Source organism: Falco punctatus (genome assembly GCF_963210335.1).
Source record: "Falco punctatus genome assembly, chromosome: Z".
Taxonomy (NCBI): domain Eukaryota; kingdom Metazoa; phylum Chordata; class Aves; order Falconiformes; family Falconidae; genus Falco; species Falco punctatus.
This window is the reverse complement of record NC_137586.1, coordinates 56,965,358-56,987,776: the sequence shown is the minus strand read 5'-3', so window position 1 is coordinate 56,987,776 and position 22,419 is coordinate 56,965,358.

Here is a 22,419-nt window from a genome sequence, read left to right as displayed (position 1 = left end):
AGCCATTGGGATGGGCACTGAGGCGTGCAAATGCAAGGCTGCTACACAAATAAGGTGTTAATGTGGAGTGTTGAATGGACTAGGGTGGTCCCTTTGGCTTCCCCAGTCAATTTGCTCTGAAGTCTCAAGACAGTGAGCTTAAGCTTTGTCCACAACTTTTACAGAAGCTGCTAATGATACAAATTGGGAAATGTTTAAATGTTTTGGACAAAGGGGAAAACGTCCATGCCAAATGTGAGCTTGGGCAAAGACCTTGAAATGTAGTGTTCCCCAGTCCATTCAGTGGATCCAGCACCCAGAGACCACTTTGAAGACGGCCACCTTTTACTTTCATTTCAAGGAATTGAACAGAAACAGTGCTTTCCCTTTAGAGTGGTGTGATGCATATATCTTCCATGTAATAAAGGAGCAGAATCTCAACTTTGAACCTGTATCAGGGCAATATGTTCAGCTGATTAAGGCTGTGGTTCCAACTCTCAGAACCTCTGTGTGTTTTCTAAAATTATCCAAGAGAAACAGATTAAATTAATCTGCCTTACCTGAGATGCACGCTGTTAGTTATTACAAGTCAGACTCTCTTTGCCTCCCTTCTGGCACTATGACCAATAATGGTTTTCACAGGCACACAGCAGCAGAGATTCAGTGATGTGGATGGAAAGGACCCCTTACTTCTTCACACAAATATGAAGCTTGGCTTCTCCAGAAAAGTGGGAAGCATGTGGCTGAGTCTCTTCCCAACACAGAAAACAATGCTAAAAGCTTTTTCACAAGACAGTTCACCATTAAGCTATTTTAGAAAGGTGGCTGGCACCACCTTTTCCTGAAAAGGTCATCTTTGAGTGTAGTTTGCAAAAGGCCTGTCTTCACAGTATGAATGAGACATGCCGTCAGCACGCCTACCAAATCAGCTACCTCAAAGATCATTGACATTTGCAAGGGTCAAAATTGCACTCTCCAAACAGTAAAAAGAGATCATTCCATAATGAGCTTTGGGACACAGTAGTGATGATGGGAACTTTATGTTATGGTACTTAAATACAAGCTCCACAACTCCTGCATGTTCATCCTTTCAGAACATGGACGTAATCATGCCAACACACTTGCTACTCTTTTTTTCATAGTTGAAAAAATTAATTATAGCTACAAACAACAGAGCAGCTACAGTCAGATGTGTGTAGTAGCATCTAATCTAAGTGTGACACTCTAAATGACAGTAAGAAACCATTCAGAGTGTATTTTTAAAGCTATTTAATCAAATGTTGATTTATTTCATGACTCTGCAAAATCATGGAAATAAATTATACTAAAAGATTTCTCACCTATACTGACATTTGAAACCATACCTTTACCTATATTTCATTTTGTATGATCAAGTATAACCCATATCCCAACTCTATATGCAAGAAAAGAAAATTTTGTATTGCTTTCTTCTTATACATTAGAAGTTAAAAACCAATATTATTTGTTCTTATGGTGATTAATGGGCATACTTGTGATTTCTTCAAAATATATCTTTGTTATTCACTACAGAGTAAGAAAGTACGCATTGTAAGCCAAGCTTTCTGTCAAACCTCCTCTGCCATTTATGTCATCTGATTCTGCACCATAGAAAATTACAGAGTCAAAATGCAATTTAAGAGCTGAATAAAGAATTCTGAAGCATAACTGGTTTTCCTATAGATATTAGAAGCGTTAAATAATACAGCTATGCCTTGTTATTTGGATTTTACTCTGCATTAGTCTGAAGAAAAAAAAAACACAAAAAAGACCCATACAATGCCTTGTAGGAATGTATTGATACCTCCATAAAAACATTAATTATTGAAACACATTTGATGCAAACATACATAATGTATCAGCTGCAAATGACTGGCAGATCTTTTAAAATTGTGTTCAATTCTGTTATGCAGAACCATCTGTCTTAAATGTGTAGTAGTCAAGTGGACACTATACCCTGGACTAGCATTTGTCTAGGGTAAAGACTGATGAGAAGGAGAATATTCTGACTGCAATCTTGTTTTGTACTGTTGTTGAAAGGACAATGTAAGTTAATGAAGTGTAATTTAATTGCAATGTACTGTGGAATTATACAATAATTTGGGTTGCAGGGGGCATCTGGCTCCTCATAGCAAGCCAACTTTAGAGGTTGATCTGAAGTTTGGTCAGGCCACTCATTATCTTTTCCAATTGAGTTCTGAATAATTCTCTACATCCACCTGCTCTAACTCTAGGCAAAGCCTTAAAAAGTATCAGAGTTTATAACTACAATAAGCCTTTACTATAACAACAAATAAGGTTACAATTTCTGGGGAAATAGCTTGCCTCCCCTTGGTAGATTACCAGAACATTCCTATGCTCTTAAAAGGTCTATTGTCCTAATCCATAATATTTTCACTTGACAATTTTTCTTCTTTGTGCTATGATAGGCATATTCCATAAGTAAGTCTGCAGGCCAGTAATAAAGAGAAGCTTAACCAATATCATGTCCCCAGCAACTACTAAAATTCTGATTTCCAATGAGACAGTACTTCTATGATTTGGCTGGGTTAGAAGTGTGTATTATAAGACAACGGCTGCACAATTCACGCCTCCTTTCAGTCCAGCATAATAATTTGCTTAGATACCCTGGTTATATATCTTAAAATCTGATTTTAATCAAGACTTAGCAGCAGCCAACAGAATAGTGACCTTTCTGGTAGTTCACAGAAATGGAACCAAAGGAATCTGATGCCTCTTTTTCAAATGCAGTGAAAAGCATTTGCTGCAGCAGCGACACTGCTTTCCTTGAAGTCAGTATTTCAATATATATTACTTAACCAATTCAAACAGTTGCAGGAGATGAGACACAGAAATTATTTTATGCATATTAGTGATTATAATAGCAAATTCATTCCTTATATAATATTATATACATACCAACAGAAATATATTCAAATCTTTTGATTTATTTTGTGTGTGTGATTTATTTCATCCCCATTCTAGTGATACCTGGGGAATCTCCAATAGCGACAATGAAAAATATTCATGAGTGAATGTATACAGACAGAACTGTAAAATGCGGAATAACTACTAATATTGAAGATTGTTTTAAACAGAAAGGAAACCTAGATATGTAGGCTAGAAGATTTGTCAAGGAATTTGGCTTTAACATTTAAGCAATATATTATTTAGAAATGTTTATATAGTTCTTATATACTAATTCCTCAGAACTGCTTCTCGTTCATTTTATTTACAGTTTGCTGAAAGTTCCAAATCTAACATGGATTTCTTGAGGAAAATTTGTGCAATTAAAGTATAACTGTAGGTAGTGAAGATGCTGAACAATTATTTATGTTAATATACATTATAGAGTAGACTGCAAAATATGTAGGCATTTTTCTGGGACCACATTTTTCCTGGGCTGCTGTTGCATGTTCAGTAAAATAAATGGGGTTTTGTTTCCTTTTCAGCAAAGAAAAAACTTAAATCTAAGGTATGTTTTGTCAAGATCTGCACTAAGTATCAGTAAATTCAGATGCAAAACCCGTTTTTAACCAGAGATGACTAGAAGTCCTTAAATGAAGCACATCTGTAAATCTGAACACCTGATATATCATAATCAAGACTGTCTCTGCCCTAAAAAAAAATGTGAGTTCACAAAACAGAAGTCTTTAGTTCCTGGAAGTTTTTTGCAAGGCTACTTTTATACCATGGATCTCAGGAGTGTATACTGTGTTCCAGGTATGACCACACACCCAGGTCATACCTCAGTCCACATCAGAACAATAAATCACAGCATTTTCCCTAGCTCTTCCTCCTCCTTCTCTGCCTTTATTTGATCAGTAATGAAGCTTAAATATGGGACAAAAGGAAGGTAGTTAGCAATTCTCTGGGGTCCTTACTGTGGACAACAGAAGACCAGAATTTAGGGACATGCCACAAGGCAGAGATATTCTGTGTCCTGTAGGCTCAGAGCCAAAGAGAATCACAACCCTGTGTCTCATGCTATCAGAATCTGTATCAGTTATGGTGGAGTAAATATTTCTCATGGTTTTTTTAATTTTCCAAAGGTTTCTTAGTTAAAGTTCTCATGAAGGACACAAGCTATTGCCAAAATTTTTTTGCAAGATCAAGTATGTGATTGCTACCAACCCTGTATTTCTCCCTGCATAAATCTGGATTACAAAACAGAAAGTTTGCATCTACTCTGTTAGAGAAATAATTTCCAAATTACTTTCCCCCACTTACATTCAGAACATCTCAGTTACTCACAACTGTCAAAAATTAGAATTAAAAGACCACAGAATAATGTATAATTATAGCCTTTATCATAATTTCTTACTTGCAGAAACATTATGCCCACTTTAAAATTTACCACATACTAAAATATAATAAATGTGGATTTTCCATCTACCAAATTATGTGACCAATGTATAACTTGTAATTCACATCACACACTACATGCAGTAAAATATGAAGATCAGTTATGTTGTCTTTCTTATAATTGTTTATTGTTGTTTCAATTGAATCACTATATAATTTCCTCTGAAAAAGAGCTGTCTTGTGAAAAAATAAGCTATTTTCTTGGTGTTAACGAAGAATTATACATGACTTCCATCCATTTTTTTTTAACAAGGTCTTAGGATGCACCAATATGAAAATAAATGTATGAACTCTATCTTAATGAACAGAACCTAATAATGATATGCACAAATGTTAGTGGCTTATGTGCTTTTCTCTATTTTCATTTTACGCAGAACACAGATCCTTGAGGTAACAGTTGCCATTCACAAGAAGAGCTTTTATGAGGATCTTTTTTGGAGGGTTTTGTGTCGCAGAAATGGTTCTGCATAATGTAGCATGTTGGTACTAGGAATTCTAGGTTCCAGGAGCAATTATCTATTGTAGCTTTTACTATGTATGGCAGTGAGTTCTGCAGTGATTTTTTTTTCCATGTTATCATATACATGTATATATCATACGTATGTGGAAAGCAGATGGAAAAGAACTTAATACAGAAGTTATTAGCACTGATATTCTGTGTCTAAAGACAGTCAGGTCCCACATGACCTTCTTTCCTATCATACTTGTAGCAAAGTCCTCTTACTGGGATGAACTGATTTTATTGAGTTTGGTGACAACCAAGAGCTTGCAACTTCAACATGTCACTTATAAGGTGGTTTTTAAAAGCCAAACCCACTTTCCTGCTTTCCTGCATTAAAATTAATTGCACTGCAACTATGTTCAGCTGGTGGCAATACAAGGGATTATCACATACGTTCCCACTCTACAAGACCTTACAAGCAAAATTAGCATTTTTGAGCCAGCCCTTTCCTGTCACAATGGCAATACCACAGGAGCAACAGCAACTTCACTGTTGCAGTAATACTTTTAACACAACTCCACAGTCACTCTGTGACACATTGGAAGACAGAACATGCCTCCTTATTCTTGTCCACCTGATTACTTAAGCTAGAGGACCAAATAGCAACTTTGCTTAGTTAATTAAAAAGCAATAGGTACAGAAAATAGCAGCTGATGTAGTTCTTTTATAAATAATTTAATTGTAAGGTAAAGGAATGGTGTTTAAATACAGTGTAAGGACACTATTTTGAGTGAAACAATTTGTGGATATCAGAATTTCAATGAAGTTCACACAGCTTATTGAAAGACAAGGGAAAGAAAAAGGAACAAAAATCTGAACTCTTTCAAACACTGAAAAAACAAACTATCAGTTCATTATTTTGATTTTTTGTAATAAAATGCAATTTGTTCATAAGGCACTTCACAAAACTGGAATGACAGTAGAAACAATCAAGTTAAAATAGCCACAATGAATACATCATTTCATCAGATATGTTGGAGTTACTGACATTTCCCTAAAGTTTCATTACTCTTCAGGCAAAGTTAATAATTTCATATTATTTTTAAAAATAAATGCTGCAAGAATTAGAAAAAAGAACCGCCAATGCCTTTATTAAAAGAAGCTTGTTAGGGGGAAAAAACCAACCAACCAAACAAAACATCGTTCATCATGGGCATTCAATACACTATCTGTTGGAGGATAGGTCATTAAATTAACATTTAATTTTTTCAGCTTCATCCCTGCTTCCTTGTGGCAGGAAAGGGTTGGTCTGCTTGTGCCTCCATCAGATTGATGAGCAGTCATAGTTGTTTATCAAAAACCTGAGATTCTTTCTCAAAGGTGAGGGTTTTTCCTCACCTAATTGGAGACTAACGATGATATCTAGAGGTTGAAAACAGCGAGTTTCTTGGACCTGTTTAGATTTTAGGTTATTTATGTTGGTAATTTCTGAGACTAAAGTGTATCTAGGGCTGGACTAGTAGGTCATGAAAGATTTTAAAGGGTGTAAGTTTTGTTTTCTTGTGAATTTTCAACCTTGCAAACAGCAATAGCACACAAAAGAAACATTCAAATGGAAAATCCAATCATGGCAAAACAATGTTCAATATTTGTCTTTACCAATGCAGAAATAAACTGCCAGTAAGCAATTCTTAAGAATAAATAGTATATTGTTAGAGGTTTTTTGAGAACAAATTTATCTTACACTTGTTTTACACCACAAGTTGTTTTCCTTGTGCAATACCCAATTCCAGGTCTCTGTGATGACTACATTTCCAAACCTAGAGTGAACACCAACCCTATTCATCAATAAGCCTTCCTCCAAGTTCCACTCTACTTTTGATTTTGGAGGAGTTGGTGTAATTTTTTCATTCACAAATCATTTGTTAGTGGAATAATTGTTGGTCAAAACAGACCTTATGATCAGAAAAGTGTGTTTTTCCAAGATTTTTTTTCAATGGAAGTGAAACAAAACAAATGAAAGTATTTCAATGGTTAGAAGACAGCAAAACCAACATAAGCTTTGCTTCAGCTAGGAGGTGTTATTTCCTTTTGTTTGCTAAAGTTTTAATTTCAAAGAATTTACCTTTCCTGAAAAATTAAATCACTGGTAAAGCCCCAGCGTTTGCTCAGTGGCTTATCTAACCAAATCAATCGTAATGCTGTTGTCTGGTGGGACACAGTAGTTTAGACAGGTTCTTGGCATTATGGATAGTTGACAGTGACCATCTGAAGCTCAACAGGTGTCAACGCACTCTCCATCCAGCATTCATTCTGACTTACCTTGCCATGTCCAGCTTATTTCTCCATGAAATCTGTATAGCCAAGGTGGGCAGGCTGAGCTATGAATAAACCAAGATATCTAACAGGATTGCTGTCCACTGGATTCAGGTTCTTACAGAACGTTTTTTTTCTTTAGTCATGTAAGTCTCCTGATGCAGGACTGATCTCAGCAGCTAGATTTAGGTTATTTGCAATGAATCAGAGAAAAATGTCAGGCTGTGTGCCATGAGAAACACTAGCCAACAAATAAACGGGGGACCAACCTTAGGCAAATGGACACTGTACACAATGTACACAACGTACACAATGTACACAATGTACACAATGTACACAATGTACACAATGTAAAATGGACCCTGTTCTCAATGTACACAAATGATACTTATTTCAATTCTCACAAAGCAATATTATGCTGGAGATAGCTCTGTCAGAGGTGGAATCATTTCTGACTAAGCAAGAATAGAAAAGTAGTGGAGGTTACTACTCTTGCTACATAAATAATATCAGTTTTACTCAAGCTTTTCCTTTCTGTCACTGAATGATTTTTTAGGAAAGAAATACCAAGACACTGTGTGTATCCATTACAATTCAGTTACTGTCAGTAGGCAACACCAGAGTAAACTTAAAAGAGTAAATGGCATTTAAAACACAGAATTTCTATTCTTACTATTCAACATTTGTGTTCCATATAAATTCAAATCCTGACTGGCTACAGTGTACAGTCACATGCGAAGTGACCCACTATGATCTGAAGGGTTTGCTACTGAAGTAGATAAGACAGACAAAAGATGAATGCAAAAGAAAAAGAAAAAAAATAAAAAAGTAAAGAAAATTAAGTAAATCTAGATAGGCACATCTGCACCACACTGCAAATCTCTTGATGCAGTACTAGACTCTGTAACTAGTAGGCCAAGTTGAGTAAAATCTCTGATTTGCCTGAGAAACCTGATATCTTGGCTTAAATTGCAATTAAGCTAAAAAGAACATGAAGAACATCAACAGTTTGGGAGGTTTGTTTGTTTGTTTGTTTGTTTCATTATTTGCTTTTCACACCTTTAAATAGAAAAGACCTCCTGGCCTTTGTGATAGAGTACAGGATACTACTGACATAACCAACGTTTACACATATTTCAGTCCAAAGGCAGATAAAAAACATTCATACAAGAATAAGTAGACAAATAATTGTTCTGATGTAAGCATACAAAAATCATTGAAAATGTCAAGGTAAAGCATTCTGATGTAATTTTTCCAACTGAATTTCATTTTGTCTATTATTATAACTGTACTATACTGGACTATAACTATTAAAAAGTATCAGAGTTGGAAGTGTGTCATAGAATCATAGACCCATAGAATCATTTAGGTTGGAAAAGACCTTTGAGATCACCAAGTCCACTGTTAACCCAGAACTCCCAAGTCCATCAATAAACCATGTCCCTAAGCACAGCATCTATGAGTTTCTCAAACACCCCTAGAGATGGTGATTCCCCCACCTCCCTGGGCAGCCTGTTCCAATGCTTCACCACCCTTTCAATGAAGACATTTTTCCTAATATCCAATCTAAACCTCCCCTGGCATAGCTTGAGGCTGTTTCCTCTTGTTTTGTTGCTTTTTACCTGGGAGAAGAAACCAACCTCCACCTGCCTACAGCCTCCTGTCAAGTAGTTGTAGAGAGCAACAGGATCCGCCCTGAGCATCCTTTTCTGCAGACTAAACCCCAGTTCCCTCAGCCACTCCTCATAAGACTTGTGCTCCAGACCCTTGGAATATCTCAACCACATAGTTTAATGTGTCAAGTTATAATTTTTACTTACTAGATAAATTTCTTTTGTCCAACATACCAGCATATGTATTTCCATAGTAACGTTGTTGTTAAAATTCAATATTGTATTACAGTTTGAGCGGCAAACAGCCCATAAGAAAAGCATGTATACAGTACCTCAGGTCTCCAAGCTAAATCTTTTCCTCACTGAAGTCAATGGCAGCTTGCTATGAACTTTAATAATGTCTGGTTTGCCCTGTTAAATCAGTGGTCATGGTTCAGTTCTTCATAGCTACTCTAGACCTAAACATTAAATTTGTTATAATTTTTGTGACATAATTGTCTATATTAGAGATACTGAGCTCTTAATGAATGATTATTTGTTTGGTGATTTCATCACCCAAAGATCAATGCAATAAAAAAAAAAAGTCAATGAAATTCAATTATTTTACTACAGATGCTCTCACATTGTCCTGAATGTTTTTCAAAAGCACTATGGTGTATCTAAACAAATACCGCTAAACGTAAAGAAACAAAGAGTGGAACAGATGGATACCAGCACTCACTTGCACTTGCCTGTCACAGACATGTAATGAACAGATAAACAGTGATCACATACTCAAAATACAAGAACGATATGCATTATTTCTAATTCCCTTTATTCTTCATGGAACACTTTAAATTCACATCTTCTGTACTCAAAATATAAAAATCAATTTTGTTGAGTTTTAAATCCAGAGCCTGTGAATATGTGAAGTTCTTACTTGGAATGATGTCTACAATTTCATTTGTTGCTAAGTAACTAGGTTTGTGTGCAACAGAAGATGCTGAGATCATTACAGAGAAGAGGAATAGGATTTATCACTGCTTAGTAAAGTTACTTAGTGACTGAGACAATAATATAAGAAAACAGGAGGAAAAATAGTCATATACATGAAAACAGCCAGAAAAAGGGTCCACTTAGCCCTATATTCTCTCTCTCATGGTATCTAGGATGGCACCCCTTGGTAAGAATATAGTAATAGACTGAGCAAACAGTAATACTTCACTAAACTATCCCAACTTCCATCAGTCTGCAATTTAGGGACTTCATGAGCCAGTAGATAATATCTTGGTATGCAATAGCTTTTAATGACTTTTTTCCTGATGAATTTGTTAAGATTCTTTAGGCTTATATAACCCTAAACAATGTTCTTAGATATATATAAAAAATATATTTGTAGCCAAACTCCTCATTGTCTGTTTCTTTCTTTTTGTTCCAACCTGCCACCAACTAGCAATGTCTAAAAATTAGCTAAATTATAAAACTAGCTAAAAATTCTTATTTTATAAGAGGAATTGAAAAATACTTTTCTAATTTACCTTTTCTATTCCACTCAGGTTTTCATTCAGTTTTATCTGTATTAGGATACTCACTGCAAAGAGGAGAAAGAAGCAAGGTCAATTATTACTCTGCAGAAATAAACAGCATTCTTCATCGATCTCAGGTTCACATAAAACCAGTGAGGCAAGCTGACTGTACTTGAAATAATCTGCCTTTCTGTGCCGTAACTTGCAGATCCAAACAAGGGGGTTGCTGCATTTTCCCTAGCCTGCAGCCACTCTCTATCAGTCCTCACAGATAAAAGGCAATCGGGTTGCTGCATTTTCCCTAGCCTGCAGCCACTCTCTATCAGTCCTCACAGATAAAAGGCAATCAACTTTCTAGTTTTTGCCAGCTCCAATTTTATGTGACTGTGTTCTAAATTGTGTCTGTTAAATACTTAGGTGTTTAAAAGCCTCCAAAACCAGGTTTCGTTTTCTGTTGTTTATTCTTTTTAAGTGTGGATGCTTAGACAACTGAAATTACAGTAGGTGTGGGGAGGAAAATCAGATGGGAAGAGGAGAAGAAAGAACAGAGCTGAAAATCAGAAAGGGTAGAATCTTTAAGCTGGATCTGCAATAAGCACAGCACTAGGAAAGTCAATAATGTGGGATTCAGTGTAGTCATACTGATGACAGGCAAAATGCTGTCTATAATAGTGAACAAATATGTTTATGCAGTAATAGGAATATACATATAATTAGAAGCTAATTCTGCTAATGAGCTCATCAGAAACTGGCATTATCAGGGAATGGTTACATCCACAAAAGATGAGCTGAGTATAGGCCACTGAAGAAACTTACTTTTCTATTCAAAGCAGTTGCTGCAGTGAAACAGCTTATTTCATAATTTAAAAAAGAAAACATTCCGTGGTTTTTGGTTTTTTTTCTCTAGCAGTGTGGTTGTACTGGTGTAAACCACTAAATTCAAACAGTCTGAAGAAAATAAAAGAAACCATACAATGGACGCCTATTATTTACATTTCAGTTTCTAAAAATGCACTTATTGAACTGTGTTACCTTCAACAGTGAGACTGATTTTGAAACTAATATAATTGGCTAAACTAATAGTTTAAGTCTAAATTGCAGTGTCTAAAAAACATTTATGTTAGTTAATGTAAGTAACTATTAAAAATCTGGATCAGTAATCAATGTTCACTTAGCTGCTCTATTTGTCCTTTCTTCATCTGGGTGGTATCAGACAATCTGTGCCCCAGAGAAGTGGTGGATACCCCTTCCCTGGAAGTATTCAAGGCCAGGCTGGATGTGGCTTTGAGCAACCTGGTCCAGTGGAAGGTGTCTCTGCCCATGGCAGTGGGGTTGGAACTAGATGGCCTTTAAGGTTCCTACTAACCCAGACCATTCTATGATTAAAAGTAGTATCGTTAACAGTAAGTCTTCAGACAGCCTTTCATTAGGTAAATTCAAAAACTGATGCAGCAGGACAAGTAGCAAAAAGGGAGCAAGGACTAGGAGACCAAAGGTAGGAATGTTGTTTAAAGTGAAAGACATATTAAACCTGTATTATTTCAGTGTAACATAGCACCAAAGTGCACTATTCTGGTTATACCCCTCACTGTTGCTTTTGACAAACAGGTTAATGTTTGTCAAAAGGCAAGTACAGCAAGCCTCATCCAAGCACTTTTCTGTAAAACTTTCAGTTTGCAAAAGAATTAGCTAAGAGCATCACACATTTTATAAGGAAGCTACAAAATTCACCTAAATTTTTCTCCTCTTTTGTCATTTCTAGAAAATAAAATAGTACTAAATTTCTTCTATGGAATTAATAACAAGGTTATTGAGTATCCACTGTAAATGTGCACCTGCTGAGGGTGAATTCACAGAATATTTCAATATACAGGAAAGAAAAAAAGAAGCCTCCAAAAGCTGTTTTGTCTTCACTACATATCCTCATAAGTTTTTACAAAGTAATCAGGTTTAAACTCACTTAATGTTCAGTCATACCCACATAGCTGTAGTAATTCCGTACCATGTAATGCAAGAAGTGATCAAAGGTCACTTCCCCACTCTTTGCTTTCCAATTTCCTGACAAGGTCAAATATTTCTGTCTTTCTGTTGCACATAATAAGGTTGTCCCACCCCCACATGACACACAATCCTGACTATTAAAACATAGCCCTCTTTTCTAAGTGAGCACTAGTTATGGAAGGATAGCAATAAAAAAGTCTTTGAAATGCAGTGGAGACTCTGGTTCTGTTTTGCAATCACAGTTGATATCATGTGATAAAAGGATTTTTTTATTTTTTTTTTTTGTAAGTCTTAGCAATTGGGCTTAAAGTTAAAGGAATGTGATGTCCTGAACTTTTTTCTCAATCTGTATTTCATTTCAGATCTCTCCAACGTATGACATGAAAAGAATTCTTGTTTGAAATCTTTCCTACCACACTAATCCTGCACAGCTGCAGTTGCTCAATTTAAAATGAGAGTACATTTTTTGCCACTTTTGTTAGAGTAAATCAAACCATGGCAGAGCTAAATGGAACACATTTATTTATCATATTCTGATTTCACTAAGAGAATGACAATGATCTGGTATGTTGATATACCCAGCAGTAAAGCAAAATTGGAACATTCTTCAAAGTGACAGGCAGATATGGCTGAAGACAGTTGTGTTCTGAAAATTTCATTCTGAATTTCACACTTCTTACATTTAGAGTAAAGCATTCCATTAGTGAGAGGAGATTTATATTTCAATCAAATGGCAGTAGACTTAATAGGATCTGGAACTAGAAATGTAGGTGACTTGTGCCCAGAAGTACTCTGGAGTTGGGTTTTCCTCACAGAATTATTGTGTAGCAGCACTGCAATTGGTCACATTTTTTACAGCCTGAGTTCCACTTCTGAGTGGAAACTAATTTAGTCAGCTCACAAGCAAGTGTCATGGTTTAACTCAAGTGGGCATCTTCACTCACTTCCCTCTGGTCGGATGGGTGAGAGGGTCAGAAGGGTAAAAGTGAGGAAACACATGGGTTGAGATAAAGACAGTTTAATAGGTAAAGTAAAAGCCACACACAAGCAAAATAAGGAATTAATTTGCTAGTTCCCATTGACGGGCAGGTGTCCAGCCATCTCCAGGAAAGTAAGGCTTCATTACATGTAGCGGTTACTTGGGAAGACAAATGGCATAACTCCAAACATGTCCCACTTCCTCTGTTTTCCCCCAGCTTTTTTAGCTAATCACAATGTCATATGGTCTGGGACATCCCTTTGTTCAGTTGGTGTCAGCTGTCTCACCTGTGTCCTCTCCCAATTTCTTGCACAACCCTCAGCTCGCTCACTGCTGCTGGTCCTGTTGCTGTGTGAGCATGGCTGAACAATTATGAAAACATCCCTGTGTTATAAACACTGCTTTCATCATAAGTCCAAAATATAGCACCATACATGCTACCCTGAAGAAATTTAGCTCTATCACAGCCAGCATCAGCACAGCAAGGAATCCTGCCTTTTCACTTGTAGCAGACATTTACCAGTGATAAGGGACTGACTTCTGAACCTGATCGTTTGTGAACAGTGAAAAGATGAATAATTAAACTGTGCATTTAATTTGCACTAGAAATTACTGTGATCATACTCTTTAGAAAGGGTAAATTTGCACACAGAGGTGACCTGCTGAATACATAATTTTCTCTGTTCATCTGCATATAGCTGTTCTTTATGGAGTGGTAATAACCAGCTGCATGCATAGATGATGAATGCAATAGTAAGAACATACTTAATTATGATGTAAAGTCCTTATTTCAAGGAATCTCTGTTATAAAAGGCTTTTTGGCTGTGCTATCCACTACATTCATTTTGCAGTTATTACCACATAACACTAAAATATTCAGGCAATATCTGGTTTATTGAGAAAATAAATACCAATTTCAGTTAGCTTATGAGGAGTCCAATTTCACTGAGAGCTTCCTTGACACACTATTTGATTGCTATAACATTGAACAAAGAAAGACTGGCTATTTTCCCATTTTATTAGATGCACTAAAGAGGGTAGTGGGTTAGTGTAATAAGTAGAAACCATGGAACAAATTGATACTAGCAACATGCAACAGACCACCAGAACCGGACTTTCACCACTGCATTTTGCATAGTGTTTATTTCCAGATGAAATATTTAACTTCATTGCTGATAATTTTTTCAAAAATTTTCCAAGCCTTTCATAAAATGGCCAAACAAATAGCATTCACTTAATATAGGATGCATGTTTTCTGAAATCCTACCTCTTTTCCACCCTATACCACTTCCACTTATTTCATTAGAAAGAGCAATTACAGAGTCTACTGATGAGAAGATCAAATCCCGGAACAGTGTATCACCAACATATTCTACTTGCTCTTCAAGAAGTGAAAGTTCACTAAGTACAGAACTTTAAGTCTGTCACCTGGTAGCCACAGAATATACCAGCCTTCCTCTCCAGATCAGGTTGCAAAACAGGGGATGAATATTTCTGTACACTCAATATTATTTGTTCAAACTTTTCACTCTTCTGTCAGGTTCAGGAATTCTGAGCTGTAGAGGAAGAATATAGAATATCTAGATTTTTAACGTGACCTGACATAATCTTCCTCTATTGGGTCTGGCAGAGCCCCATAGCAGCCCTCACAGCGCTGTGCCTTGTGTTGGCAGCTAGAAAGGTGGTGGTAACACACCAGCGTTTTGGCTGCTGCTGAACAGCGCTTGCACAGCGCCAAGGCTGCCTCTCCAGCCTTCCCCCACCGCCGCCCCCAAGTAGACTTGGGGTGGGTAAGATCTTGGGAGGGGACACAGGCAGGACAGCTGACCCAAGGTGACCAATGGGATATTCCATACCATATGACATCTGCTAAGACATAAAAGCTAAGAGAAGGGAGGAGGAAGGGAGGCATTCATTATTTATGATGTTTCTTTTCTGGAGCAACAGCTACGCGTGCTGAAGCCCCACTTCCTGGGAAATGACTGAACATCTCCTGCTGATGGGAAGTAGAGAATAACATCTTTTGTTTTCCTTTGCTTCCACATGTGTGGCTTTTGCTGTTGCTGTGTTAAACTGCCTTTGTCTTGACCCACAGGTTTTCTTCATCTTATTTTCTGCCTCCCTGTTCTGCTGAGGAGGGGAGTGATAGAGCAGCTTAGTGAGCACCTGGTGTCCAGCCATGGTCAACCCACCACAATTCCTTTCAAATTTTCCATGTGGAAATTTTAAAGTGCAGTAACTAGTATTAGTGACATACTGCCAGCACTGTAATGTATTTCTGTGGATTTATAATAGAGGATAAGTGGGAAGAAGGCTTTTTATCCCTTTACATGCTTTATTATATTCAGCTGGCACAGAAAATGTTCATGCCTCACAAGTCACAGATGATAAACTGAGTATTTCATAGTATGAATATTAGACTGCAACCACCTTTGATCAGAGGATGGGAAGAATTCAGAATGCAAGGAATTTAGATGTATATGCACACACTATGTTATATTTCTTTTGTCAATAGAAATCTAATTAAAACTTTATTTCCTGTAAAGCTTTATCTCCAGTTTTATACCTATGGCAAATAAATGGGACTTGTTAACACAAAACCACGCCTTAAATAAGTTCCTAAAGAAACTGCAAATTAAATAACTGAAATTCAGCAGATAATAAAGTAGAGACAATCTTAGATGAAATAAGTGAATAAGGGCACAGCTCAAACTATGAACATCAAATGTCAGGTATTTGCAGAGGAGTATTGGATTTGCAAACAGTTATTAGAATTTGTTCATTAAAATATTTTCAAAGTTTTCATGAAGCCATTTGTTGCCCAGTCTAAACTTACTACATGTGGGTAAAAGACTGAACATTTTCATATTTTATATTTGCAGTGTAACCTGTTGAGTCTGTATCATCCTGACATCAGATAAACACTGGAAAGTTGAAAGAATAGATGAGTATAGGTAGGAGTAACATTAGTCTACCACCTGATGCAAAAGGTATAGAATGACACATAACTGCATAAGTGACTTATTTTTCCTTTTATATTTTTGATACTGTAACTTTCTTTCCATTCAGTTGTGGTGGGTTGACCGTGGCTGGACACCAGGTGCTCACTAAGCTGCTCTATCACTCCCCTCCTCAGCAGAACAGGGAGGCAGAAAATAAGATGAAGAAAACCTATGGGTCAAGACAAAGGCAGTTTAACACAGCAACAGCAAAAGCCACACATGTGGAAGCAAAGGAAAACAAAAGATGTTATTCTCTACTTCCCATCAGCAGGAGATGTTCAGTCATTTCCCAGGAAGTGGGGCTTCAGCACGTGTAGCTGTTGCTCCAGAAAAGAAACATCATAAATAATGAATGCCTCCCTTCCTCCTCCCTTCTCTTAGCTTTTATGTCTTAGCAGATGTCATATGGTATGGAATATCCCATTGGTCACCTTGGGTCAGCTGTCCTGCCTGTGTCCCCTCCCAAGATCTTACCCACCCCAAGTCTACTTGGGGGCGGCGGTGGGGGAAGGCTGGAGAGGCAGCCTTGGCGCTGTGCAAGCGCTGTTCAGCAGCAGCCAAAACGCTGGTGTGTTACCACCACCTTTCTAGCTGCCAACACAAGGCACAGCGCTGTGAGGGCTGCTATGGGGCTCAGCCAGACCCAATGCATCAGTAGATGCTGTATGTTGAAAGATCTATTTTTCTATCTCAAAGGTTGCTGAAAAGACGCATTTTTTGAAGAAAATTGATTGATGGGTTAGGGTTTTTTTATAATTTCTGGTCTTTTCTTAATTAAGTAGATGACCAGTAAAGGACATAGACGGATTAATGATGGATGGATATAATATGGTTGCCTAGAGAGGAAACTATTGGAATATAGGGTATTTGTTGCCTGACTTTATTTCACTTTTCCTCACAAATTGAAATCTGTGCTGCAAAAATAAGTATTTATGAATTTCTGTCATCTAAGTTAAACTTAGGTGTGTACATATGAAGTATTATTTTATAGGTATGTATAATGTGTCAGAATCCCTATAATCATATAATTTGATCATGAAAACAGAATAGACATATCTTTCAATGTTTTGCTTTGGTTTATACTGCATTACCTCCATACATGCTATATATATCTTCTATACATGGAAAATACTTTTTATGCTGTAGTACCAAGGTGAAAAATTCTTTATCATAATAATAAACTTGAACGAGTAAATAATAGTTGAATGTTTTTAGCTCTGGTTATGGGAGATGTTATACTTTTTGTTGCAATACTCAAAATGGCCTTCCTCTCATTAAAGCCATTGGTAAAACTCCATCATCTGAAGGAGAAACAGTATTATTCCTGAGGGTATCTGAATATTAGAACAATTTATTTTTTATGTTAAAGGATTTTTGTATCTTCAATATGTCATGCAAGTTGTCTGTATGAAACTCTTGATTTGTAAAGTTGCCAGAAACTCCGGGAATTAACTGCTTCCAAATAAGCAACTATCTAAATGGTGGTAGCAAAATACTGCAGCTGAATAGCTAAAGAAAAGGGAAAAAACACAGAATAAAATCAGATGATATTTTCCATCCAAAAGATGGAAAAAACCATGAGGAAGCTATAATGTTTCTAGGGTGAAATCTTGGATTCATTTAAGTTAATGTCAAAATTCCTTTTGTTTCCCTTTTTTTTTGTTTCAGGATTATTTTATTTTTGCCTGGCATAATTTCTACAAGAAACCATGTAGTTGTATGTTAACCATAATAAAGCCATTCTGTCCCATTGGCCCAGCTCAATATTAGATCAAACATACATATTTACATGGTTAATAGAAGGTTAGTCAGTTCTTTAATTTGAAATTTAGAAAAAAAATGTGAATAATGAAAAACAAGAAAGAATTTTAAAAACAGAGGATGTTAATTAATCCTTGCAAATAGTTAACGACACATGACCTTAGGAGAGGGAATGGACACCATAAATACATCAAGCTAAGAACTAACAAGATGTGAGGTTCAGACTCTTGTTTGGGGATGGGGGGGGGGGGGGTGGTGGTGGCGGGGGAGGAACCAACTAAGAAGTGTGCTGAAGGGAAACAGCCATTGAAGCCATAAGGAGAGGAGCAGGACTGGGGGTAGGCCAGGGAGCGTCTCCTTTCTGAAGCCCTCAATCCCCATTGTGCATAAGGGATAACAGTGCCTCGCTCACACCCTCCGTCTCAAGGGGGACAAATCCCAGATAAATAAAAATCCCAGATAGATAAATGCTATCTACCAGATAAAGGGGAGCACACAGCCAGTGTTGCAACACTTCCGTGTTGTCTCTAAACTGATAAAAAAGGCTTGCCTATCAAAGTTATCCATAGGAAAAGCCTATATGACTGTAAGGGTATAAAACCTTAACTCAGAAAGTGCTTTGCGGAGCTCCCTTTCAGCTGGCCTGAGATCCCCTGTCATCACCATGCAATGCTTTCCCTCTGGGCTGGTCGTATGTCTATTCACTGTGCCCACTTACTGTAATGTGTCAATCAACTTTGTAGTCTATTTCCTTACCTTTCTGTGTGTTGTTTATTATAAAACTATCAAGGGTGATCAGCATAAAATCACTACCTCCATTATATCAACAGGGATAGTGGTTTGCTTGTGATTATTGATTTATGGTGTTTATTAAAGTAATCACATCAGTCACACAGTGAGTCCCAGTGCTTGGCTGCACCACCAGGCTCTATAACCAGTGATATGGATCCCACTCAGGGCAGCAGGCAGGAGCCTGTTGGGTTACAACTCAAGGTAAGCTCAAGGAGAACCAAATGATTAATGAGACCAAACAGAAAATTAATTGGGTACTTGTGAACTGTCCTAATAGCATACTACAAGTTCCACCCCAGAGCAAAGAAGGCCCCCTACTTAAAAAGCCCCAGCAAAAAAAAAAAAGAATACTGTACTTTTAAATGGAGATCAGGCTGTTAAGAACCAAAGAGCATTAAGTGTGACTAAACGTAATTATAAACAACCATTCAAAGTCATATTAATTGTTCTACCATGTGTTCATAGGGGTGCTAGTTTGCAGATTTACCACCTAACACCCACTTTGGTATGGACGTGCTATAAATTATACCTTGGCTCTGCGTGTGAGATTGGCACCTTTCACATGGGGGTACACACCCTGTGAGACAACAGCCAAATTCTAGTCGGATATAAAACAGGCCAGATAATGTCTTTAGAAATTATTTAGCGTGCCATATGATTTAATACTTCTGTATCTTGTAAATTGACAGTAGATCTTCTTAAACTTTAAGAAAATAAATGGAGTGTCACATCTAGCAGTCATCAGTGCTCCTTTTTACAGAGGTAATTCCATAATGCAATGGTGTAATTTTTTTTCTAAGTAATAATTGCTTATTTCCAGCCAGAAAATACCATGATGTGCTCCTGGGTATGAATTATGCCTAATGAAATATGTGTTATTTGAACCTCAGTCTTTCATGTATATAGGAATCTTGTTCTGACAAATCTGTATAGCACAGCCAAAATGTGTTAACAAGTCTGGGTTTTTTTCTTATTTATTCTTCTCTTTTGCTGTATTTCTATAGCATGCACGAGCTCTGTATGAAATATTCACCACCATTATTATTCCTGTCAAATAAAATAGAACATTGAGTTCCAGTTAATGTTTTTAAAGGTATTACCTGTAATTAAAGCAATAAAAATAATGGAATAACAATTTGAAGTATTAGTAGTCTCCAATCTATATAAATTTTTGAACTTTGTGAAGCCTGACAGATAAGTCCATTTCACAACACACTTCATACCTCTCCAAGACTACACTTACACAGAATTTGTGCACCCAATACCTCAAATTTTTACTTCAATGTAAAGAGCAGATTTTTCCCCTCAGTTACATGCAGTTATCCCATTTATATTTTTCCCATAAAATCGAATCTTGCATCTTGAATTGGGTAAAAATAGCTTCCCAGTCCTGTATGATTTTTTCTGATTTCCAAAAATGTCTGGTTTATGTATGGATGGGTTTGGGACCTGGCATTAAAGACCTTAGGAAATATTTCTCTAAGAACAACCTGTCTGCTCTTTCAACTGTAGTTCTTAGGTCCTATTAGCACATTGAGTCAGGATTCAGGGGAAATGAGAAAACCAGTATTCACACTTTCCTGCACTAAATTAAGACCAGGACTTGAGCTTAGATCTCATCTCATGAAAGAAATGCAGCCTTATAAAACACTGTTATTCTGTCTCTGTGAATCCTGAAATGTATGATATTCTGCAGATCTGGACAGCTTCAGTAGGAATCAAATAAGAAAAAAACCCAGACTTCTGGGTTAGGATGGTCATACCCAAGCATGTGTTCTGAACTGTACAACCAGGGCTCAGATCCCTCTTCTTCTGTTGCTTATGGTTTTCTGATGTACAGCTAGATTGCAGGAAGGTGGGGGTCTATTTATGATAGGTTTTGAGTGCAAAGTAAACCAAGTTACTGAGATGAATCAAAATTCATTCATTTGAAGAAAAAATTTTAGAGAAGGTAAGCTGCAATTTTCTAATAGGAAAATTTACATCAAAATTTCTGATTTCTAGATTTATTATTTGTACTAAGTTATGCTTTCATAATTAAGGGGTGAAGTTTGAAGAAAAAGAAATCTGAATCATGAGTGGTTTCAGAAAATCTTAATTCCTCCTTCACAGGAGCTGTGCCGCTGATTTCAGTGGGATTATGGTTTTGTCCACTTTTCCTCAAGCTTGTTTTAGAAGTTGGAATTAGTACAACAAAACCATTTTAGGAAATAGAACTTTTCAGAAAACTGGAGATGCTTTTTTTGGTTTTTACTTACAGGAAGATTCTATGACTAACATTTGTTAGATTATGTATGAAAAGATCCCATACTTCATACAGATAATACGTTGGAGGATCCAAATATATACTCTGATTTAAAATCACAATTATAACATCTGTGAGTATTTTGACTTCCAACTGTACTGCAATGTTCAGGAAACTATAGATCAGCATTCACATTACATTCTTTTTTCTTGGTAATTCTTGGTGAAATTATTGATTCAAAGGACTGAGTTCTTAGAAACTTAGTGAGCCTCAGAACCGTTAGGACTTGTTCTCTAGACTGTTCACCAACTTTGTTGCTCTTTGCATGCGCTGCAGCACCTCAGTGTCTTCCTTGTAGTGAGGGGCTCAAAACTGAACTCAATATTCAAGGTGCAGACTCAACAGGGCCAAGAACAAAGGGATGATCACTTCCCTTGTCCCACTGGCCACCCAGTTTCTGCTACAAGCCAGAATGCTGTTGGTCTTCTTGGCCAACTGGACACACTGCTGGCTCATGTTCAGCCGGCTGTCAACCAGCACCCCCAGGTCCTTTCCCACCAGGCAGATTTCCAGCCACTGTTCCCGAAATCTATTGTGTTGCATGTTGTAACCCAGCTGCAGGACCTGGCACTGAGCCTCGTTGATTCTCATGCAATTGGCCTTGGCCCATCAATGCAGCCTGTCCAGATTCCTCTGAAAAGCCTTTCTATCCTCAAGCAGATTAACACTCCCATCCAGCTTGGTGTTGCCTGCAAATTTACTGAGGGTGCACTTGATGTCCTTATCCAGATCATTGATAAAGTTATCAAAGAGAGCTAGCCCCTTATAACAAATCATATTTCACTGTATTCTTCATCTATTTCTGTCTCCTTCATATTCATATCCTCATATACTAAACCTCAAGTGAACCATTGTACTACAGCACCTAGGACTCCAGCTCATGGGATCACTTAGGAGCTACACAACAGTTTTTGCATAGGGTGGCATTACAATTGTAACACTAGCAGTAGGATAATTACAACACTACTCACTACAGAAGACACCACTCAACATTCCCCAGAGAATTACCTTAGCCTTTCAGTTCAAGAGACAGCATTATTCAAATTAACATCAATTTAAAGAAACTCAATTCAATATCATAAAGCTGAGTACAGGATCATCTGGGAAAATTCAGAGAGTAAAACATTAAAAATATTTGTTGCATTATATTTATAATTTATTCACAGGCTTGTATGTGTTAAGTCCTAAGGAGTTAAAAATTACTTGATCCTCCATCCGAAAAGTATAACTGAAGAAACAGACTTTAGAGGAATTTGGTCCCATTTATGTCTACACAGATACCAACATGTAGTTCTAGTGCAATTATGTATTTAACTGTAAAGGTTATTTAAAACATGTAAC